The sequence below is a fragment of the Sciurus carolinensis genome, chromosome 1, assembly GCF_902686445.1.
Source record: "Sciurus carolinensis chromosome 1, mSciCar1.2, whole genome shotgun sequence".
Taxonomy (NCBI): domain Eukaryota; kingdom Metazoa; phylum Chordata; class Mammalia; order Rodentia; family Sciuridae; genus Sciurus; species Sciurus carolinensis.
Window position 1 is genome coordinate 160,638,102 of NC_062213.1, and position 24,803 is coordinate 160,662,904.

At 38.6% G+C, this 24,803-nt stretch overlaps 1 long non-coding RNA gene across 1 annotated transcript; it reads left to right on the forward strand.

Moving 5' to 3' along the window:
• Positions 1-387: 387 nt before the first annotated feature.
• LOC124968073 (uncharacterized) lies at positions 388-21,076 on the forward strand. The gene is made up of 4 exons (XR_007105633.1): positions 388-467; positions 17,085-17,250; positions 18,829-18,929; positions 20,240-21,076. It is a non-coding gene; the product is annotated as an uncharacterized LOC124968073 (long non-coding RNA).
• The last annotated feature ends 3,727 nt before the right edge of the window (positions 21,077-24,803 follow it).

The window sequence follows — 24,803 nt, forward strand, 5'->3', positions numbered from 1 at the left end:
TATTAAGGTTTTACCTAAAATCTCATTATTGTTACTTTTGGTAACTATTGTAAATGGAATTTTTTAAAGTTCTTTTTCATGTAGTTCACTACCAGTATATAGGAATTACACTGATTTTTGTACCTTGATTCTGTATTCTGAAACTTTATGGAACTTTTTATTAGTTGTAAGTGTGTGTGGCAGGGTGGGTGTAGCCTTCAGGTTTTTTTTTTTTTTTTTTTCTGTATAAGATCATACTGCCAGCAAGCATGGATAATTTGGCTTCCTACGCTCCAATTTGGATGCCTTTCAGTTCTTTCTCTTGCCTAATTGCTTTGACTAGTACTTTCAGTATTATGTTGAAATAGAAGTGATGAAAGTGAGCATTCTTCCCTTCTTCCTGATCTTGGAGGAAAATTTTTTAGATTTTGCCTGTTTCACATCATAGTAGCTGTGGGTTGGTCATGTATGGTCTGTATTGTGCTGAGGTACATGCTTTTATACCTAATTTATCAAGATTTTTTATCATGAGGGGTTATTGAATTTTATCAAATGTTTTTTCTGCATTTATCAAAACAATCTTATATTGTCTTTGTGATATGGTACTATATCATATTTATAGATTTGAGTATGTTGAACCATTTTTGCATGCCTAGGATGACTTCCACTTGATTGTAGTAATTGATCTTTTTTTAATGTGTTGTTGAATTTGATTTGTTAGTGTTTTGTCCAAGAGTTTTGCATATATGTTCGTCAGAGATACTGTACTATAGTTTTATTTCTTGTTTTGATGTATCTTTTTCTGGTTTTGCTGGATTCATAAAATGAGTTTGGAAGTATTCCCTCCTCTTCAGTTTTCTGAAGAGTTTGAGAAGAATTGGTATTAGTTATTTTTTAACTGTTTGATAGAACTCAGAAGTGGTCCTGGGTTTTTCTTTGGTGGAAGAATTTTATTACTTCTTCAATTTATCTACTCACTTGTTTGTTTAGGTTTTCTCTTCCTTCATGTTTTAAACTTGATAAATTGTGCATGTCCATGAAATTATCCATTTCTTCTAGGTTTTTAATTTATTAGTGTATAATTCTCAATAATGGTCTCATAATTATTTGCATTTCTGTGGTATCAATTGTAATGTTTCCTTTTTATCTTTGCTTTTACTTATTTGATTATTCTCTTTTTTCTTAATCTAGGTAAAGATTTGTCAATTTTATTTACTTTTTTCAAAAACTCAACTCTACATTTCATTGATCTTTGGTTTTTCTAGTGTCCATTTTATTTATTTCTGCTTTGATTTTTATTATTTCCTTCTTTCTAATTGTTTCAAGTTTTGTTCCTTCTTGTTTATGTAGCTTCTGTAGGTGCATCATTAGGTGTTTTTATTGTAAGACTTTCTTATTTTTGGATGTAGGTGTTTATTGCTATTACCCCTTTGAACTGCTTTGCTGTGTACCTAAGTTTTAGTATAGTGTGTTTTCATTCTCATTGATCTCAAGAAAATTTTAAATTCCTCTTCTGATATTTTATTGATGCATTGGTTTCCACATATTCACAGTGTTTCAGATGTCTCTCTTGTTATTGATTTGCAGTTTTGTTTTTTTTTTTTATCATTGTGATCAGAAACTATGCCTGATATGACTCTGTCATGGCCTAACATATGATCTGTCCTGGAAAATGCTTCATGTGCAGTTGAGAAAAATGTGTGTTCTGCAGCTACTGTCTGGAATGATGTGTAAATGTCTGAGGTCCACTTGCTCTATGTTGCAATATAAGTCCTATGTTTCTCCTTTGGTTTTCTGTCTAGATAACCTCTTCATTATTGAAAGTGGGATGTTGAGGTCCCCTGCTACTATAGTACTGCAGTCCAACTCTTCCTTTAGATCTAATAAAATTTGCTTCATATATTTGGGTGCTCTGGTGTTGGGTGCATAGCTGACCTATAGACTCTCTGAAATGTGCCTGGCTACTTCTGCTCACTTTCAGTTTTAGTTTCCTTGGAATGTCTTCCATCCTTTCCCTCTCAGCTTACGTAAAACATTAAAGATAAGGCAAGTCTTCCACAGGGAGCAGATAGAGCACTTTTTAAAAAAATTTATTCAGCCACTCTGTAACATTTAATTATAGTGGTTTATACACATTTAAATTTTTTATTGATAGGCAAGGATTTGCCCTATCATTTTGCCAGTGTTTTCCAGATCTTCTATTCCTTTTTTCCTCTATCATAGTTTATCTCTCTGATTTGGTAGTTTTCTGCAATGCTAAGGCTGGTTTCCTCTTTTTTTTTTTCTTATTTATATGTTTATATATCTATATATCTATATATATATTTTTTTGCTCTTTTTTATTTGACTTTTTACTTTTGGTTTACTTTTACAAAAATTCTAGTTATTTAAAAGTAGATCTTTAGGTAAATGATTTTTGCCTTTTATCTTTAATTTTTTCTGATAAAAGATGGAGTGGTATGTTTCCATCTAAACCATGCTCTAATTGCATACCACAGATTTCAATTTCTTATTATTTCATTATTTTTAAGCTGAAAATATTTGCCAGTATTTTGGGGGAAAGATTTCCTTAAAGTTTCTTCTTTCACTCATGGATAACTTAGGAATATGTTGTTTACTCTCAAAATGTTTCAGAAATTGGCTGAATGACTGTGAAGCAATTTAAAAATATTGAAATAATATTAAGAATAATATTAAGGGTATAAAGAACTAAACCAAAGTGGGGTTTTTTTGTCCACTTGCTTTATCATGTATTGAGAAATAAATTTTGAAGTCTCCAGCTATAGTTGTAAATTAACTTATTTCTCTTTTGTGTTCTAGGTTTGTTCCATGCATTTTGAATGTTCATTACACAGTGACACTTTTATCATGACAGGAGATCTTCTTTTATCTGTGCTAATACTTCTTGTCCACATGTCTCCTTCTCTGTTATTTATATGGCCAATGCAACTTTTATTTACAACTTGTATGATATATCCTTTTCTAATCCTCTTACTTTAATTTATATGTGATTTTATATTTTAAAATACAAGTCTTGAAAACAGTATTTACTAGGGTCTTTGTTTTATATAATCTGATAATGGGGATATTTGGCTTATGTATATCTAATGTAATTATTGATATGATGAGGTTTAAATATACTATCTCACAACATATTTTATAATAGTCCTATTTCTTTTTTTTGCTCCTCTTTCCTCTGCTTTCCCTGCCTTCTTTAAGAGTAATTAAGTATATTTAGTATTCCATTTTATTCCCCCTTTTGGCTTTTTGACTGAACCTTTGTTTTAAGTTTGTTTGCTTTTTTACCCTTAGATTTCCAATGTGTCAATAACATGTAATGTCAAAATCTTAAGCTTGATTCTGTACCATCATTTTTGCAATCCTCATAAGCTTTATTTCTATAATTAGGATAAGTCTCACAGTCTACTTTTATAATTTTGCTTTAGATAGTCACTAATCTTTTAAAACATTAAAAATGAGAATAACATTTTGATATTTATTCATATATTTACCATTTTCATGTTCCTTTTTGTAGATACAAGTATTCTATTATTATTTTTCTCATAGTGTAAGAAACTCTTTAACACTTCTTAGGCTAGTATACTACTTCTAGATCCTCTCAGTTATGTTGATCTAATGAAGTTTTAATTTCATCTTCATTTTTGAAAGCCATAAGCTTTATCTCAGGTTAGAGAAACTAAGAGCTGTTTTTTGCTCTCTAGTTTTTGTTCAGCTCTTTTAAGAATTCTCTCCCAGCTGAATAGAGACACACCAGGCCATCCCTAAGAGGAACCCACAACTCCTGCAATTGATTGAGCCCTAAGCTTACCTTCATTACAATTGTTATTTTATTTGCCTTTTAATTTCACTGAAGTTGTGGGAAGCTATTGGCTAGTTGTATCTAGTACAACTCACCATTCAATATACACTCATACCTTGATAAGTGAAACTTTCAGGGTTCCTAATATGTGCAAGGCCCTAAAAATAACGACAAAAGTCCTATGTTACAGAACATCATCTTGGTACACACACACACACACACACACACACACACCCCTTTAAGCCCTAGTTTCAAATCTGTTAATAATTAGCTTTAGGTTGATCCCTGATCATTTTTGACTCATGATTTGCTCATTGTTTGCCCATCTGTGAAATGGAGATAATACCTATTTCACAAAGTTGTGGAAATAACTGATGACATAGGAAAGTGCCAAACCCACTACCTAAATGTAATCAATCATTGCTAAATCTGAACAATTCATACAAACATGATGTGAGCATGCCAAAAGTTACTTATGTAGACGATGTCAAGATGAATTATAACATGAGTGGATTTCTACCCAGGCACAAATAAATTCTGGGAGCATGCAACAGATTTAGGGAAAACAAAAACTCTTTGAAAATGCTAGTTTTATGTGAGATGCTAGTAAAGTGGGAATGTGAGCAATAATATGGGGAAAGATTAAATAACCACTCATTCAATGCAATTCCTTTCGATTCATTTTATTTGAGTTCCTTCTGCAAACTGAATTCTAGTAATTCAGAAATGAAAACTAAAATCTCATCCATCAAGGAACTCATAGTTTAATAAGAAACAAGGTAAACAGTATTAGGTGAGACAGTATTGTACTTTGTCTAGATGTACACACTCTGGCACTACACATCCTGATTTAGAATCTTTACTCCACCACTTACTAGTTATTTGACATCTGACAAACTACTTTATCTCACTGTGAGTATTTGTGCAGGTAATGCTACATGCTGGTTAAGGACAGAATCTCCATATTCTACCATGGTAAAAGTCTACTTCTTGCTCATATAAAATCCAAATGACATTGTGAGTGGGATGTGGTGAGGACTTTCTGTCCCACAAAATCTAAAGTGCAGACATTCACAAATGTTAAGCATGTAGAACACACATTGTAGTTAATAACTACTGTTGTTCTTTTTGTTAATAGTCAAAAATTGTTGGGCAAGAACTGATATTAGTGGGGAGAGCAGAGAAAATGACTTATTCATATTTTATTTAGTCTCTGATTCTTGCTGTTACTTTTGCCCAGGAATCTGGACACTGTTTGACTCCCAGGGCATTGTGGTTTGGAACTTTAGAGGGAACTGGTTTTTCTGAACATGAAACCACACCACATTTTGACCCTTAATAGTCTCTCATAATTATCTTTTCCGGCAGGAGAGTTGAAAAGCTTGATAGGTGCATCCTAAGTACCTTTCCAGATAAACTATAACTGGTATTTATTCCCTCAACTGTGTCTTAATTGGCCAATGAATTCCTGCAATGAGATCCAAGTGTATTTTGGAAAAGGATTTTAAAAAGTCTTTCTTGTGATTGTGAAAGACAAGATCATTGGCCTATGCAGCAGGTCTATGTTTCTGGACAAGTTTATGGTGTCAGAAAGCTTAGTTTTTATGATGAGTGCACAGTCTTAGCAGTTAAAAAGCCTGGTTCTAATTACAGTCTTACTTTGGAACTCTGGGACTTGGAAATCCACTTAATAAAAGTATCTGTCCCATATATTTACTTAGAGGATGGTATAATACATAAGGTCTTTCTCAGTGTCTGGTCAACAACAGCTATTTGAGAAATGGTGATTGTTATAATTATTACTATTATTATCTGAAACACAATAGAATCTATACCATTTTTGGTGTAAAGTAACCTGGCTTTAGATTTCTTCTGGGATGCTTGTTCATTTTAATTCAAATTTGTTGCACCTGTGAGATGACCACATAAATATCACTCAATAAGGTGTTGAGTCTGTAGCAAAAAACAATAGATTTTTGAGCCTCTACTTTGGGTCCCAGTCTTCTGGGATGTCCCCATCTTATTGCACCTTGACAACAATGCCAAGTGGTATAGCTCATTATCCACCATTAGCAATGGGATGGAAAATGGTAGAACCAAGATTTTGACCCATAAATAATGTAGGAAGGTAAATAAATTATACAAAGAACCTTATACAGGCCTGATACAAAGTAGTCAAACTGCATCATGCTAGTTAGCAGCATTTATACTAAGTTTCTTCTTTTTTTAAAATTTATTTTTATTGTAAACAAATGGGATACATGTTGTTTCTGTTTGTACATGGAGTAACAGCATACCATTTGCGTAATCATACATTCACATAGGGTAATGAGGTTTGATTCATTCTGTTATTTTTTCCTTCCAGCCCACCCCTCCCTCCCCTCTTTTCCCTCTATGCAGTCCCTCCTTCCTCCATTCTTGCACCCCTCACACCCCCCCATTATGTATCATCATCCGCTTATCAGTGATATCATTCATCATTTGGATTTTTGAGATTGGCTTATTTCACTTAGCATGATATTCTCCAATTTCATCCATTTGCCTGCAAATGCCATAATTTTATTGTTCTTCATAGCTGAGTAATATTCCATTGTATATATATACCACAGTTTCTTTATCCATTCATCAATTGAAGGACATCTAGGTTGGTTCCACAGTCTGGCTATTGTGAATTGAGCAGTTATGAACATTGATGTGGCTATATCTCTGTAGTATGCTGATTTTAAGTCCTTTGGGTATAGGCCGAGGAGTGGGATAGCTGGGTCAAATGGTGGGTCCATTCCATGTTTTCTAAGGAATCTCCACACTGCTTTCCAGAGTGGCTGCACTAATTTGCAGCCCCACCAGCACTGTATGAGTGTACTTTTTTCCCCACATCCTCGCCAACACCTATTGTTGCTTGTATTCTTGAAAAACGCCATTCTAATTGGGGTGAGATGGAATCTTAGTGAAGTTTTGATTTGCATTTCTCTTATTACTAAAGATGGTGAACATTTTTTCATATGTTTGTTGATTGCTTGTAGACCTTCTTCTGTGAAGTGTCTGTTCATCTCCTTAGCCCATTTGTTGATTGGGTTATTTGTATTCTTCGTGTAGAGTTTTTTGAGTTCTTTATATATTCTGGAAATTAGCGCTCTATCTGAAGTATGAGTGGCAAAGATATTCTCCCACTCTGTAGGCTCTCTCTTAGCATTGCTGACAGTTTCCTTTGCTGAGAGAAAGCTTTTTAGTTTGAATCTATCCCAGTTGTTGATTCTTGCTTTTATTTCTTGTGCTATGGGAGTCCTGTTAAGGAAGTCTGATCCTAAGCCAACAAGTTGAAGATTTGGACCTACTTTTTCTTCTATAAGATGCAGGGTCTCTGGTCTGATTCTGAGGTCCGAGGTCCATTGTGAGTTGATTTTTGTGCAAGGTGAGAGATAGGGGTTTAGTTTCATTCTGTTGCATATGGATTTCCAGTTTTCCCAGCACCATTTGTTGAAGAGGCTATCTTTTCTCCATTGCATATTTTTGGCACCTTTGTCTAGTATGAGAAAATTATATTTATTTGGGTTTGTGTCCGTGTCCTCTATTCTGTATCATTGATCTCCCTGTCTATTTGGTGCCAATACCATGCTGTTTTTGTTACTATTTCTTTGTAGTATAGTTGAAGTTCTGGTATTGCGATACCCCCTGTTTCATTCTTCCTGCTAAGGATTGCTTTAGCTATTCTGGGTTTCTTATTCTTCCAGGTGAATTTCATGATTTCTGTAAGGTACATCATTGGGATTTTAATTGGAATTGCATTGAATCTGTATAGCACTTTTGGTAGTATGGCCATTTTGACAATATTAATTCTGCCTATCCAAGAACATGGGAGATCTTTCCATCTTCTAAGGTCTTCCTCAATTTCTTTCTTCAATGTTTTGTAGTTTTCATTGTAGAGATCTTTTACCTCTTTGGTTAGATTGATTCCCAGTATTTTATATTTTTTGAGGCTATTACAAATGGAGTTGTTTTCCTCATTTCCCTTTCAACTGTTTCGTCACTTGTGTATAAAAGTGCTTTAGATTTATGCGTGTTGATTTTATAGCCTGCTATTTTGCTGAATTCATTGATGAGGTCTAGAAGTTTTCTGGAGGAGTTTTTTGAATCCTCTAAATATAGAATCATGTCATCAGCAAATAGTGACAGTTTAAGCTCCTCTTTTCCTAGTTGTATCCCTTTAATTTCTTTGCTAATTGCTCTGGCTAGAGTTTTGAGGACAATGTTGAATAGAAGTGGTGAAAGAGGATATCCCTGTCTTGTTCCCGTTTTTAAAGGGAATTGTTTCAGTTTTTCTCCATTAAGAATGATGTTGGCCATGGGCTTAGCATAAATAGCCTTTACAATGTTCAGGTATGTTCCTACTATCCCTATTTTTTCTAGTATTTTGATCATGAAGCGGTGTTGTATTTTGTCAAATGCTTTTTCTGCATCAATTGATATAACCATATGATTCTTATCCTTAAGTCTATTGACATGATGGATTATGTTTATTGATTTACGGATGTTAAACCATCCTTGCATTCCAGGGATGAACCCCACTTGATCGTGGTGCACAATTTTCTTAATATGGTTTTGGATACGGTTTGCCAATATTTTGTTAAGGATCTTTGCATCTATATTCATCAAGGATATTGGTCTAAAATTTTCTTTCCTTGATGTGTCTTTGCCTGGTTTGGGTATGAGGGTGATATTAGCTTCATAGAATGAGTTTGGTAGGGTTCCCTCCTTTTCTATTTCCTGGAATACTATGAGAAGTATTGGAATGAGTTCTTCTTTGAAGGTCTTGTAGAACTTGGCTGAGAATCCGTCCAGTCCTGGGCTTTTCTTGGATGGTAGGTTTTTAATGGCTTCTTCTATTTCATTGCTTGATATTGATCTGTTTAAATTGTGTATGACCTCCTGGTTCAGTTTGGGAGGAGCATATGTTTCTAGAAATTTGTCAATGTCTTCGGTAGTTTCTATTTTTTTGGAATACAGATTTTCAAAGTAGCTTCTCATTATGTTCTGTATCTCAGTGGTGTCTGTCGTGATATTTCCTTTTTCATCACAAATTTTAGTAATTTGAGTTTTCTTTCTCCTTCTCTTTGTTAGTGTGGCTAAGGGTTTGTGTATTTTGTTTACTTTCTCAAAGAACCAACTTTTTGTTTTGTCAATTTTTTGAATTGTTTCTTTTGTTTCAATTTCATTGATTTCAGCTCTGATTTTAATTATTTCCTGTTTTCTACTACTTTTGCTGTTATCTGTTCTTCTTTTTCTAGGGCTTTGAGCTGTAATGTTAGGTCATTTAGTTGTTGACTTTTCATTCTTTTCTGGAATGTGCTCCATGCAATGAATTTTCCTCTTAGTATAGTGTCCCAGAAATTTTGATATGTTGTGTCATCATTCTCATTGATCTCTAAGAATTTTTTTATCTCCTCCCTGATGTTTTTTGTTATCCATGTTTCATTTGTAGCATATTGTTTAGTCTCCAGGTGTTGGAGTAATTTCTGTTTTTTATTTTGTCATTGATTTCTATTCTCAGTCCATTATGATCTGATAGAAGACAAGGCAGTATCTCTATTTTTTTGCATTTCCTAAGGGCTGCTTTGTGGCATAACACATGGTCTATTTTCGAGAAGGTTCCATGTGCTGCTGAGAAGAAAGTGAATCCACTCGTTGATGGATGGAATATTCTATATATGTCTATTAAGTCTAGGTTATTGATTGTGTTATTGAGTTCTATGGTTTCTTTGGTTGGTTTTTGTTTGGAAGATCTATCTAGTGGTGACAGTGGTGCATTAAAGTCACCCAGAATTATTGTGTTGTGGTCTATGTGATTCCTGAAATTGAGAAGGATCTGTTTGATGTACAGGGATGCACCATTGTTTGGGGCATAAATATTTACCATCGTTATGTCTTCCTGATTTATGGTTCCCTTAAGCAGTATGAAATGTCCTTCTTTATCCCTTCTGACTAACTTTGGCTTGAAGTCCACTTTATCTGATATAAGGATGGAAACCCCCGCTTTTTACTGTGTCCATGTGCGAGGTAGGTTTTTTCCCATCCTTTCACCTTTAGTCTGTGGATGTCTTTTTCTATGAGATGAGTCTCTTGCAGGCAGAATATTGTTGGGTCTTTTTTTTTAATCCATTCTGCCAGTCTATGTCTTTTGATTGATGAGTTTAGGCCATTAACGTTCAGGGTTATTATTGAGATATGATTTGTATTCCCAGTCATTTGGCTTATTTTTTGCTTTTAAATTGGTTTGCTTTCTCCTTTGAGTGGTTTTTCTCTAAGGTAGTTCCTCTCTTTACTGACCTACATTGTTATTTTCCATTTCCTCCTCATGGAATATTTTGTTGAGAACATTCTGTAGCGCAGGCTTTCTATTTGTAAATTCTTTTAACTTTTGTTTATCATGGAAAGATTTTATTTCATCTTCAAATCTGAAGGTTAGTTTTGCTGGGTATAGTATTCTTGGTTGTCAACCATGTTCTTTCAGAGCTTGAAATACGTTGTTCCAGGCTCTTCTAGCTTTTAGAGTCTGGGTTGAGAAGTTGACTGCTATCCATATTGGTCTCCCCCTATATGTAATCTGATGCTTTTCCCTTGTGGTCTTCAAAATCCTATCTTTATTTTGAATGTTAGGCATTTTCATTATAATGTGCCTTGGTGTGGATCTGTTGTGATTTTGCGCATTTGGTGTTCTGTAAGCCTCTTGTATTTGATTTTCCATTTCATTCTTCAGGCTTGGGAAATTTTCTGATATTATTTCATTGAATAGGTTGTTCATTCCTTTGGTTTGTATCTCTGTGCCTTCCTCAATCCCAATAATTCTTAGATTTGGTCTTTTCATTTTGTCCCATAGTTCTTGGAAATTCTGTTCATGATTTCTTACCATCTTCTCTGTTTGGGCAACTTTATTTTCAAGATTAAATATTTTGTCTTCATTGTCTGAGGTTCTGTCTTCCAAGTGATCTAGTCTTTTGGTGATGCTTTCCATTGAATTTTCATTTGGTTTATTGTTTCCTTCATTTCAAGGATTTCCTTTTGGTTTTTTTTTGAGAATCTCTATGTTTTTGTTGAAATGATCTTTTGCTTACTGCAGTTGCTCTGTCAGCTTATTGGTATTATCATTCATTGCCTGCATTTGCTGTCTTTTCTCATCTTTTGCTTCACAAATCATCTTAATTGTGTATAATCTGAAGTCCTTTTCTGACATTTCTTCTAACATACTGTCTTTGGATTCTACTACTATAGAATCTAGATTTGTTTGAATCATTTTCTTCCCTTGATTTTTAATGTTGTTCATGTTCTAGCAGTGCAGATCTAGGGTATTGCAGATTTCCCCCTATAGGCTTATAGTGGCCCTATAGGTTTCCAAAACCCTTTCTTTAAGGGGAGATCAATATTAGCAGTGCCCTATTCAGACACTATGCAATCCTAGACCAAATAGCGCCTATGAGGACAATAACAAAATTGTCATAATAAACAGAATGAGTTCAAATATTATCTTCAGTAAAACAGATTTGCAATAAGGTCAGCAGTTTCAAATGGAGGACAAAGAGGATGCAGAGGGATGTAGATGGTGGCTGTTAATGGGATAAGAAAAGAATATACAGAAGTTCTAGATAATAGAATGGGTGAGAGTGTAATCAAAAGAAATTGGATGTTAGCATGCAAAAAAGGGAGAAAGAGACTCTGAGGGAACAGGTAAACAAAAGGAAAAGAGAGCAAGAAAAGTAAAGAAATAAAAACTTAATTTTTTTCAATCAGGAGAAAAAAGAAAATCTACAGTATAACAGTCATATAGTAATGAAACCTCCCAGAGTTCAGTAGCCTGATGCATGAGAGGTACCTGACAATGAGCTTCAAGCCTCCAGCAGACATCTCAGGATGGGTTTTGTCCCACCTAAAGATCCGAGCTATGGCTTCCAGGATTATCCAAGATGGCTGCTCTGGCTTCAAAACATGTTGGCACATGGGGAGCTGCAGCTCAGGGTGTGGCCGTGGTCAGCAGGAGGTCCTGGAGGCGGGATGCAATTGGTCAGGCATGGGTCCTGGAGGTTGGGTGTGTTTGGTGTGGTTGTGGGATCCTGGAGACCGGTTGCAGTCAGTCTGGGTTCCTGGTGATGGGGTGCAGTCAGTTGGTCTGGGGGTCCTGGTGGCAGGGAGCAGTCAGTCGATGTGAGGGCCCCAGAGGCAGGGAGTGATGGGTTGGGCTGAGGGATCCTGGAGATGGGGCTCAGTCAGTCCGGCCAGGGGTCCTACAGGGCCTGGCTGTTGTCTCAAAATGGTGGTAGCCACGTGTAATCAAACCTGCAGGTACTGAAACACTGCAGGCAGCTGGTGCTCCACTGGCGGTCGGTCGTCAGTTTGCTGACTGTTGTCGGATGATTGGAAGGTGAACCTCATGCGTTGGGTGATGGATAGGAGTAAGGCAGGCAATGGACAGGCGAGAGGCAGGCAAATGGCAGATGATAGGCGCCTGACAGTGAGCAATCTGCACTCAAAAAACGCGTCGATATGCTGGCAGACTGCACGTGATCATAGCAGACAAATGGGGTAAATAGCAGAGGATCAATAAGCACTAAGTTTCTTCTTGCATTGATTAGAGACAATAGTTTGGTGAAGGAAAGTTGACGATTTTGTCCTTTGGTGGCATGTAGAAGGGCTCTGTACTTTCCTGGCCCCCAGAAAGCATGCGGCCCATGATCTTGGCTTGGGTTCCAAATGTGATTTCCTAAGGAAAGGATCAGGGCTTCTGACCAGCCTTGTCCTTCTAGCCTTGTTTTCTCCTATAAGCCAGCCCCACATTTGTTACTTTCTCTTGTTCCACTGGTCAGAATCCCTGTTCTTAGTTCTGGTTGGTGACCTCTGGCCAAGTTCAACTCTTTTCTCCAGGGAGGGCTCAGTGTTCTTGTCTCTCTTCACTAGACCTGGTTGGACACCAGGCTTTTTGCTGCCTCCAAATATTCAGTGCTGGTTTCTGCATGTTCACCTTGGCACCTGTTTAGTCAGCTGTTTCACTGCTGTGACTAAATGATCTGACCAGCACAATTGTAAAGGAGGAAAGGTTTATTTGAGAGCTCAGGGTTTCAGAGATCTTAGTCCACAGAAGGCCAGCTCCATTCCTCAGGTCTTAAGGTGAAGATGAACATCATGGCTGGAGAGGGTGGTGAAGGGAAACAGTTTATATCATGGTGAACAGGAAGCAGAGAGAGAGATCCCACTCTACAGATACAAAATATATACCCCATAGCCACACCTGCCCCAATTTCCACCTCCTCCAGCCACACCCTACCACTTCATTTAATCCCATCAGGAATTAATTCACTGATTTAAGATTCTTACAACCCAATCATTTCTCCTCTGAACCTTCTTACATTGTCTTACATGTGAGATTTTGGGGGACACCTCACATCCAAACCATATAGCTCTCTCAAGCTTTAGGAATTGTAGAATCTGGTAAGAAGCCCAGGATCCATTCCTCCCTAACACTATCCTTCTTTAACTCACTTTTAACTTCATGGAGCCCTGAGGTATTATAATAGTTCTTCACCAATAAATACCTATTTTATATAGTCACCTTCAAACAAAATTGAAGGCAAAGTTCATCTTGTCCATTTCTTTTCTCATCTCAACAAAGGTCTGATTTCAGCATTCTTTAGGTGCTCTGCTGACCATGACCTTCTCCAGGGCTCTGTCCTCAGACTTGGCTTACCCAGTGATGAAAACTTTGGGCTTCTACTGTATCACCTTCTGCTTCATTTTCTCTTCCACATTTAGATGTGCTACAGGGCCTTACTAATATCCTTGGATGACTTTTTCTATAACATCACATGCCATCCATATGGGGGTATTTGGGGTCCCAAATTGAAACTTTTGTCTTCTTCCTCATCAGAATTTAGCTGATAATCAACTGCATCTGTTAGGATTGCATGCAGTGGAACATAATAGAAGTCCATCCAGAGTAGATTAGCTAACCTGGATTTCATATTCCTCAGGAACACAAAGTCTTGGGAAGAGCCATCAGAAGCAAGTGACAATGTTGCCATGAAGGACTTAAGTCCCTTCCAGCTTTTATCTTGATCCTGTGACTCTTTATCTTATAATCACAAAACGGAGAAGGTTCATGAACAAAAGGCATGAGTCATCTGAGCCCATTTCTCTTTGTCAGAAAAACAGTAACTTCTCTGGAAGATGAGGAAACCTCCACTCCTGCATCCACCTTGCTCCACTCCAGTGGCTTCTGCCTGTCTTTCACTGGCCACACCTGTATCACCTGGCAACTTCTAACTTCAAAAAAGAATGAAAGAATATGGGAATGCTAGCACACAATACAGGGGTGGGGGAGGAAAGAATAGAAGTTCATTGGATTAGACAAAGGGGATCAAAGGGAAGGGAGTGAGGGGTGAGAATAGGAGAGACAGTAGAAAGAATCAGACATAGCTTTCTCAAGTTCATATATGAATACACAACCAGTGTAACTCCACATCATGTACAACCACAAGAATGGGAAGTTATACTCCATGTGGGTATAATATGCCAAAAATACATTCTACTGTCATGTGTAATTAAAAAGAACAAATGAAACAACAACAACAACAACAACAAAAGAATGAAAGAGGGGCTGTTTCAACTCCACATGGTCAACTCTGAATTTGGAGTTGTATTCATACAAAAGAAGAGGACAATCATTATAAGAAAGGAAACCTGAAGTATTAGTTTCACCCATTTATATGGACTTTATTCCCTAGGTATTTCTTTGATTCATTACTTTCCCATATTGCTTCATTGGATGGTTACAGTTGACTAAGTTGTCACTCCTTGTTTTACCTTTACCCTTTAAAAATCCATTTTCTGACCACAATGATTTTTCTAAAATGGAAATCTAACTTGTCCCGCCCTGTGTCATCTCTTCAGTATCTCTTTATGCAAAGGCTTTCATGTTTTGTTTCTGATACTGCTGATTATCAGTGACGAATTCTGCTCCCTCAAATGCTGAAGTTTAAACATTAGAGAAGTGGCTGAGGCAAGCATAGAAAGCAAGTTTTATTTAAAAAATAGTAACATAGACTTCTCCTGGGAGGGAGAAGGGGTCCAGAGTTGGTGTCCTGTCATCCCAAGAAGTGAGCAGGTCCTGCCTTTTTTATACATTTTAGGTTTTCTTTGTTCTCCTGACTTCTTCCCCTTTTCTCTCTCCTTCCCGTGTAGGTGACTAGGCCCAGGAGATGTTAGTGGGCTGGAAGGGACAAGGTAGAGTGATGGGGTAGGAAGGGAGCAGCAGCCCACTGGGTCATTAATTAGAAGTTCCCTGTCTGCTCAGAGGGTAATTCATTTACAACATTCTGGAAGGGGCAGTATAAGCAGGTAATCTTGGTAATCAAAGGGCTCTGGAGGCATTACCATTCCAATCTCCCGGACAGGTCTCCAATTTCCAGGACCCAAACCTGCCTCCATTTTTAAGATCTGACCCGATTACCTATCTACACTGACTGCCTGTCTTTAGTTCTTGCTTCAGTTTCATCTACTTTTTCATTCTTACCTTCTATGTCTTCTATTCCCCATCCTGTGCTTCACACTCATTTACTCAGAAATAGTGGGAGTTCTTGCCTCATGGTTCTCTTTCTTACAGCCATGAAAAAGCCAAAGTCAGGTTCTTGCCCAACCTCTTCTTGTTTGTATGCATTGAAGATGTCCCTGGGGCATCTTTATTACCATTCATTTTGGCAAGGACATATTTCCCATGCAGGATTGGCTGTATAGTTTGTAGGGCCCAAAGTCATAATAAAATGTGGAGCCCCATGTCAAAAATTATTTAGAATTCCAAGACAGAGCATTAAACAAAACACAGGCCCTACTAAACACAGAACCAGCTGCCACTACATAGAAGTCAGCCTGCTCCTCTGTGCTGTGCACCTCAGGCTTCCTGAGGACCTATTTAACTGCTGGTGGACCTATGTGACTCTGAGGACAGTAATTGGGTAATAGTCATCCCTTATTGCTGACAATGACTGTGTCTATAAGAAATAGAGTGAACTGGGCTTTCTTTTTTACTTCCCTTGTTTCAAATAAGCAACAGAATATTTTTGGAGGACTGGGCCAGCTGGTTTCCTTTTCATTATTCTGTGGCTTTGGTTGTTTAGTGGACCTGAGGAAAGTCCAGGGACAAGAATCAGTTCCTTGCATTGGAGAGTCCCAGGGTTTTCCCAGTACTTTTGCTTCAGTTGGGCTCACTGAACTCAGGTTAATCAACCTGTGGGGAAACTTCTACACATTCTTGAGTCCTGGTTTTCATGGCAAATAGTGTAGTTATTGAGCAAGCACTTCTAAGAAATGACAACAGATTGTGAAAAACAGTGCAAATTGCAGGAATTAAATAAGTTGGTAACAGCAGGACTATAACAGGTGAGAAAGGAGGAGAATGCAGGAATGTGAACCCTGCAGAGATGTGTATACAGGCTACGTGCAGCTGCAGACTAGGCACTAATTTGGGTGTTTTTTGGGGGGAGGGCAGTGACTTTGTGGAAAGAGCATTGATCCAACATGTGTAGGTCTGTGTTTGTGTCCTAGTTCCATTGCTCACCAGGGAGCTGATCCTGGGAAATTGCTGAACTGTCTCAGTTTCCTAGATTACACTTGTAGAAATTAAAGACAATAGTACTGCATGTGAAATGGTTAATAAATGAGTGTATTAGCAAAACAAGCCAAACTACAGAGCACTAGCAGAACATAGAAAGTGCATAAGTGGTTTCCATTCTGTATCTTTTGGTTCCGTACCTGAACTACAAGTTCTTTTAATACAAACAACATTCTTCCATTTCTTTCTCAACTCCCATCTCCTGAGAGTTCTAACTATGGATCCTTATTTAACACAGCATGTGATGGTCTGCCTGCCCCTTCCTGATCTGTAGCCTCCATAAGAGAAGAGGGTCAGTAAGAGTATACAGAGGCTTACAGATGGATGGACAGACAGACAGAGATAGTTCTATAATTTAAAAGCTGTGAGATTTGGGGCAAGCAGCTTAATGTCTTAAGTTTTGGTTTTAACAGGGATCATTTTTAGAAGTTTTGTCAAGGTTTTATGAAATAATGCTTTATGAAGCCCAAATACAATTGAATGTCAATATCGATTTCCTGATATGTAGTTTTATTCTGTTACTCTGCACCCGTTGAACCTGCACTGTAGTAGTTGCTAAAAGGAGTGAATTCCAGTCCCTACCTGCTTCCCCATTTGTCTATGTGACACTGGGCAAAGTTGTTTTGCATCGGTCAGCTGTTTTGCAGATAGTCACATGCCACGTTGAATGAGAATCTAGAGTTCCTCTCTTCCTGAACAAATGAAGAAGAAATATATTCCTGATGCTGGTTAAGTATGTAGACACAGCCGTGCTTGAAGCCAGCTCTTCCATGAGTGAACTCATCCAACCCTAGTTTTTTGAGTAAGTCATTTTGTATTGGATTTCTGTAATTTGTAACACAGAGTTATCTGGCTAATACTTAGAGAATGGAGTGGGAAACTGGATATTCACATGTTGAAGGGTGAAACTAGACCCTTATCTATCACTCTGTACAAAATTAAACTCAAAATGGATCAAAGACCTTAATGGAAGACCCACATCTCCAAAATTACTAGAGGTAAACATCGGGGAACACTTCAAGATATTGGTACAAACAACAATTTCCTGGAAAGGATTCCAAAAGCACAGGAAATAAAAGCAAGAATTGGCAAATGGGATTACATTAAATTAAGAAACTTCTGCATAGCAAAGGAAACAATCAACAGAGTAAAGAGACAACCTACAGATTGGGAGAAATCTTTGCCGGTTATTCATGTGACAGAGGATTAATATCCAGAATATATACAGTATTCAAAAAACATAACAGCAAAAGAACAAGTGATCCAGTTAAAAAATGGGCAAATGATCTGAATAGACACTTCTCAAAAGAGGAAGTGCAAATGGCCAAGAAGTATACAAAAAAGTACAATTCTTTTTCAGGGAAAAGCAAATTAAAAGTACACTGAGATTCCATTTCACCCCAGTTAAAATGGCTGTTGCTAAGAACACACATACATCCAAACACATACACACAAAAACAATACTGGTAAGGAAAAAGTAGACCCTATAAACTTTTGGTGGGAATGCTAAATTAGTATAGCCATTATGGAAAACAGTATAGAGTTTCCTCAAAAAGCTAAAATGAGAACTACCATATGATCCAGCAATCCCACTCCTGGGTATATATCCTAAGGAAATGAAGTCAGCATACAAAGGAGGTACCTTTATACCTATGTTTATTGTGGCACTATATACAGTATCCAAAATATGGCCCAGGTGCCTATCAACAGATGAATGGATATACAAAACATTGTAGATATACACAGTGGAGTGTGAAGGGAACAAGGCTGCAGCCACTTCTCCCCTGATTCTGCCCCACATCATTTTACAATATAGATTGTTAACTTCCTCATCAGTCATTGGTGTGATTAACCCGTGAACTTCCACTACTTAAAAATAGTTCCCCTGCCATTTGCACTCTCTCTCTCTCTCTCTCTCTCTCTCTCTCTCTCTCTCTCTCTCTCTCTCTCTCTCTCTCTCTCTCTCTCTCTTTCTCTCTCTCTCTCTCTCCCTCCCTCCCTCCCTCCCTCTCCCTCTCTCCCTCTCCCTCTCCCTCTCCCCTCCTCTCTCTCTTCCTCTCTCCCCCCTCCCCCCTCCCTCTCCCTCTCTCCCTCCCACTCCTCTCACTCTTGCTCTCTCTCTCTCTCCCTCTCTCTCTCTCTCTCTCTCTCTCTCTCTCTCTCTCTCTCTCTCTCTCTCTCTCACCCTTCAGGGCAGATACTCTGCTCATCTGCTTAATAAAAACTCTCCCTCTCACTCTCACTATCTCCCCTGCTCTCTCTCCCCTTTTCTCTTCCCCTCCATCCTCTCTCCCCCTCTCTCACCTTTAAGCACACTTGCTCATCTGCTGAGTGCTTTCATTGGTGCCATGACTCTAATGGCTCTTCTATTGCCACTTAGGCGAGTGGAATCTCATCTGATGCCCCAGACCCCCAGATGCTGGTCTCACCTTCCATTTGCTCAGACGCTGGGTTCCACATCCACTGCTGGCCTTTAGATTGGTGAGTTTTCCCCTAGGTCGACTTAAACACTCCTCTGCTGACCTGAGACACAACCATTGATTGTCCAGTGCCCTCAAGGCACTCGAGGAGTGGGGTTCCCCCAGTCATGACTTTTAGAGTTAGTGCTGGTCCCTTTAGTTGACCTTATCTGATGGGTGGGTCGCCGATCTTTATGATGGAGATTCCCTCTCTGGATTGAGGCTCCTCTTCACTTTTCCTCTCGAAATTCCTGGGGCCACGTCCTCAACCCCCTCAACTTTTGCCTGGCACACACTGATGGGGATGACAACTCCCATCATTGTGCTGCCTCCTTGTCTCCAGTCGACTAATCTGTGACCTCAGGACAACGTGGAGACTGACTTGGCTCTTTATCAGACTCCACCATGGGATCTAGGTCCTCCATTCTGGCAGATTCACCCCTGGGGTGTCTACTAGACATTCTTAAACCCCTTTACCTTGTCCCTGACCTAAAGCCACTAAAACTTACTGGCTTGTGTAATGATATTTGGCCACAATAACCTTAAGATAATCAATCAAAATGGCCACTTAATGACACACAACTTCTGTGAGTAAGCAGGCAAGTTATAAAGAGATTTCTCTACATTCAAGTTTTCTCTTTCTTGTGCACTAAACTTGATCTTTGCTCTTTTGGTAAACCTGAACACTTTCTTTTGGCAATGAAACCTTGTCTTCCCCCCACTTTTTCTCCCCCTCCTAATCCCTCCTTTGACTTCAACCTGGCTAACGGTACCACCCCCATACTGGTCTCCTGTGGCAGAGGCCCCTCCAGTTCCTGCTCCTCCATCTCCTTTGCCCCACTCTGTTTCTGCTCCGCACCCCCACCCAGCCTACCCAGTCCTCCTGCCATGTGGTCCCATGCACATGTTAGCAGCTTGCTCTGCTGGATAAGATGTGGAGGGTGGTGGAGAACAACTTCAGCATTGGGCTAAGCAGCCTGGTTGCTTTCCTGGGCTACCTGTTGCTACTGAAGAACTTCTTCACTGACATCTGGGTCTTCCTGGTCATCACCTCCTGTCAGTACTCCCTGCTCAAGAGCATGCATCCTGGTGCAGCATCTACCATGCATGGCCACAATTGGTTGATAGCATACAGCTGGCCCATCTACTTCTACATCTGCTGTCTGATCATCTGGTTGCTGAATGCCTTGGGCTCAGGACAAGCCCTTCCCACTCATCTCCCTCTATGGCCTCACACTCTTCTCTGCTTCTTTCTTCTTCTGTGCCTGAGATGTGGCCACCATGTTCACCTTATGCTTCCCTTTCATTTTCCTCCTGGGCCTCCTGCCCTAGGTCGACACCTGCCTCATGTACCTGCTGGAGCAGTGTGGGACCACCATTCACAGTCCTCTGGCTTCCACTCAGCTGACACTCCTGAGGCAACAGGAGGTCTGAACCTGCTACAGCCAAGGCCCATGGTTCTTCAGGGTATGCAGGTGTGCCAGGTGCCACTGGAGATCCCAGAGTTTGACCTACTGGACCAGAACTCCCTGCATGAATCCCAGGAGCAGACACTGATGAAGGAGGGGCCACCCCATCCCCAGCACAACTACAAGTAATCAGTTCTATGTCCATGCCCAGCAAGAAGCAGTTACTGAAGATGGACCTTTGCCCATATGCTCAAAAGGGATCTTATAAAATGGGTGAATGAAGAGAACAAGGCTGTAGCCATTTCTCCCCTGATTTTGCCCCACATGATTTTACAATCTAGATTGTTAACTTTCTCGTAATTCATTGGTCTGATTATCCCACGTACTTTCATTACTTAAGAATAGTTCTGCTGCCATTTGCTCTCTCTCTCACTCTTCTCACTCTCACTCTTGCTCTCTCTCTCTCACCCTTCAGGGATGACACTCTGCTCATTTGCTTAATAAAAACACTCTCTCTCTCTCTCTCTCTCTCTCTCTCTCTCTCTCTCTCTCTCTCTCCATCACCTTTCAGGGCAGGGCAGACACACTGCTTGTCTGCTTAATAAAATCTCTTGTGTGAGTTCCTGCATCTGGAGTGGTTTTCTGGGTGCTTTCAGAGTGTTATTAAGCCATAAAGAAGAATTGGAAACCTGTAATTTTCAGCAAAATGGAAGGAAATGGAGGACATAAGGTTCAGGAAAATAAGTCAGATGCAGAAACACAAGCATTACTTGTTTTCTCTCATATGTGGAAAACATTTTTTTTTTAATGAACTGAATATAGAAGAGGGACATTAAGAACTGGGAAGAGGGTTTGGGGAAGGGGGGAAAGGGAAGGAGAGGGCAGAAGAAGGGTGGTGGACATGATCAATGTATGTCATAATCATGTATGGAATTTCACAGTGAATCCCCTTAATTTGTATAATCAGTATGTGTTAATTAAGTAATAAAAAAAAAAAAGGATTGGTTTGAGTTGAGTGGAAGGGCATATATTTTTTTATCCAAAATGCTCTCCTATATGGTACGAAGCAATCCAGCTATAATGCTCTCCCCACTTGTGGTAGGCAAGAACTTGTGAGTTGTTCCCTTACATGGCACAAGGGACTATGCAGATGTGATCACATAAGGGGTTAAGATGAACAGATTATGCTGGATGATTCTGATGGTGCAGTGCATTCAGAAGTGTCCTCACGAGAGCAAGGTAGGGAGTGAAAATCAGAGCAGATGTGGTAACTAAAGCAGAGTTGGGAGAGATGAAATGACTGCCTTCAAATTTTGAAGAGGACAACTTTTAGAAGCCAGAAAGGGCCAAGAGGTAGAGTTTCTAACACAACCTCTAGAAAGAAATCAGCCTAACTACCACCTTGATTTTAGGCTAGTCAAACACATTTTGGACTTCTCAACTGTGAGCTAAAAAGTTAGTGTTGTGTTAAGCAACTAGTATATATATGATAATTCATTATAGTGACACCAATAATCCAAATTACAACTCAAATATCCAATTTGTGCCTTTCAAATAATATGAATAATCAGTACTAAATATGGAGGACTGAACATGTGCCCAGTCAGTCATCTTTATGTTTATTTTCTCGTGTGTATGTGTGTGTGATTTATCTCATATCCTCATAACAACTCTGAAAAGGGTAAGGATAGGCCATTACCTGCATCTGTTACAACTTGGTCCACCTGTGATCTCAGGATCACAGCACTCAGTGTATCCATCGTATTGCTCTGGGTCACAAGTAAAAGGATGATAGTAGAATTAACTTATATAAGAAAATTTATTTGACAACCATAATTTTGAGTATCAAAGTGTTCCCAGGGTTTATTAAACAATAGGTCAATGACGTCATCAAAGGCTCAAGCTGGTGCTGTCTTCAGCTGTCTCTTCAATATTTCAAGAAGTCCATAGCAGCTGGAGCACTACTACTTCCCTCAGGTACAACCAGAAGTAGAAATGGGAGGCTTCTCTTAACCCATGCTTTTTTTTTTTTTTTTAACTTCAATAGCTATCTTTCCCCTAAGTTTTCCACCTAACCTTCCTTTATTTTTCTTTTTGGCATTATTTTACTACATTTTGAAAGTAGATTTTGGTTTTCCAAAACTTTACCAAGCTTTCATCACCACTTTTGAAAAACACAAACATTGAAGTATCACCATTCATAAAATATATGAGGTAATACCATTCATAAAATATATACGCCAATAGAGCTTACCTGTTTAAGTTTGCACTCATTACATTTGTAGTGAAAATATGCATTACTATAAGCAAATAACTATTATATATTCAAAGGCAATCATGCCTGGAAAGAATTGTACATTAAAGGGCATAATATTTCATTAAAATTACTTTTATTTATCCTTTAAGTTATGGTTATGACATTATACATACATATATGTGAATGAAGGTTATATCATCTGTTCTTTAATTTAGAGTAATAAAAGTATTATAAAATATTTGTTATAGAATCTTTGATGGGAATAAGAATGACTGCTATAATTCCTCAAACAGTTTGTCATTTAAAAAGTATATTGCATGTCCTCACATCTAAGGGACATTATAGATTTGCTCCTTCTGTTCAGAATGCTGTCTCCTGCTTGTCTGCCTGATAGACTCTTTGTTCATCTGTCAAGAACTGGCTCCTTTCTTGACTATGTTCTGTTTTCTAACATGACTGTGTGGCTACTCACTAGAAATTGTCACATGGCATCAAAGTCATGTGTGAGTGTCCATCTCTTTATTGGCTTCCTATGGCTGCTGTCACAAATTGCCACAGATTTTGTGGTTCAAAATAGTACAAACTTATCCTAATAGATCTGTAGTTCAGAAGTCCAAGGTGGGATTCACCAGGCTAAAATGAAGATGGCAACAGGACTGCCTCCACTCTAGAGGCTCCAGGGAGAACTTGTGTCCTTCCCTTTCCAGCTTCTAGAGGTTGCTCACATTCTTTGACTCCTGGTAGTCTGACTCTTCCATCTCTAAAACCAATCATGTTGCATCTCTCCCCCCCCCTTTTTTTTTTTTTTTTTTGTCTCTCCCCAGAGTTCTAGCTTTCTTTCTGCCTCAGACTTTCCTTTCTTTTGCTTCAGGATTCTTGCATTTATTTTGCACCCTCCTGGATAATTCAGGAAATCTTTAATTCCATCTGCTACCTTTGTTCCCTTTGGCCATGTGCTATTCATGGCTTCTAAGAATTAGCATGTGAGCACCTTTGGGAGCTCTGATTCTGCCTACAGCAATTTCCTTCACTTGACTGGGCACTCCTTCATAGGAGAGATTGTTCTAATTACTCTTTGCATTCCCAGCACCTATCACAGTTCCTGGCACATAGTAGATGACACCCAATAATGCAACCAAACAGATGAGTGACTTAATAAATGCATGTAGATGAAATTAAGTGCTGTGGCATGAAAGATGAGATTTCAAAAGTTAACCTATATTAAAATGGGTGAATGAGTAATTTTGTTTTGAGAGATGGATAGATAGAATTCAACAAAAGTAAGTGTAGCAAAATGTTAATCATATGTAAGCAACAGGAATATGGGTGCTCACAGTAAAATATTTTCAACTTTCTTATATGTTTGAAACTCTTAATAACAAGATGCTGGGGAAAATGTTAATCTAGGTCTTCACATACTAAGCTACCTCCATTAATAGTTGTTGAGAAATGGATAAGTTTAGTGAGACTCTGCCTGCCAATTAGCTATAAGGTTAAGAAGGAGATCAGGACAATCTGTCCTTTTCATGTTTCTTATGCACTGATCCTTTTATGGAAAGTATTATGCAATATTATAGGCACTCCATTTGGAGGTGCTTATGTGCAGAAGGAGCACTTGCTGCAACAAGCCTGCTGATGAGAAGCCCGCCAGCTAGTCCCAGTAATCTGGGTTAGTGTTGATCTTGGGCTGTAAAGCAGCAGGTGTCTCTTGTCTAATGTCTTTGGGGAACCCTATGGTTACTGTGCATTACAGAGGATGGATTCTATCCAGTTATGTACATGATACTCAGATGGAAAGAGAATGAGTGGGAAGTGAGGTCAGAGATTTTCAAGTCCAATTATGAGCATTAAATTTTATGGTTTGTTTATGACCATGTCTAAAAAAGTAAATTAACTCTTTGGCCAAGAATAAGACAGTAATTACTTCAGTTAGTCATTTAACAAGCATTCTCACTGAGCACCCACTATGGACCAAGCCCTGTGTTAGATATTATGATATATGAATAGATAAATAGCAGGCAGACATTTGGTGTAGGCCATCCACTCTAGACTCTAGGGAGCTCTCAAGGCCTACAACTATCCTCCACACCCTACTCTTTATAGAAAAGGATCTCTGGTATAGTTCAAGGACAAAATAAATATTTTTACAGAACAATGGAGCCACCTTAGGGAGGTGTACACTTTGAGAGTGTAGAACCACAATACTTGGATCCACCTCACAGCTCACCCT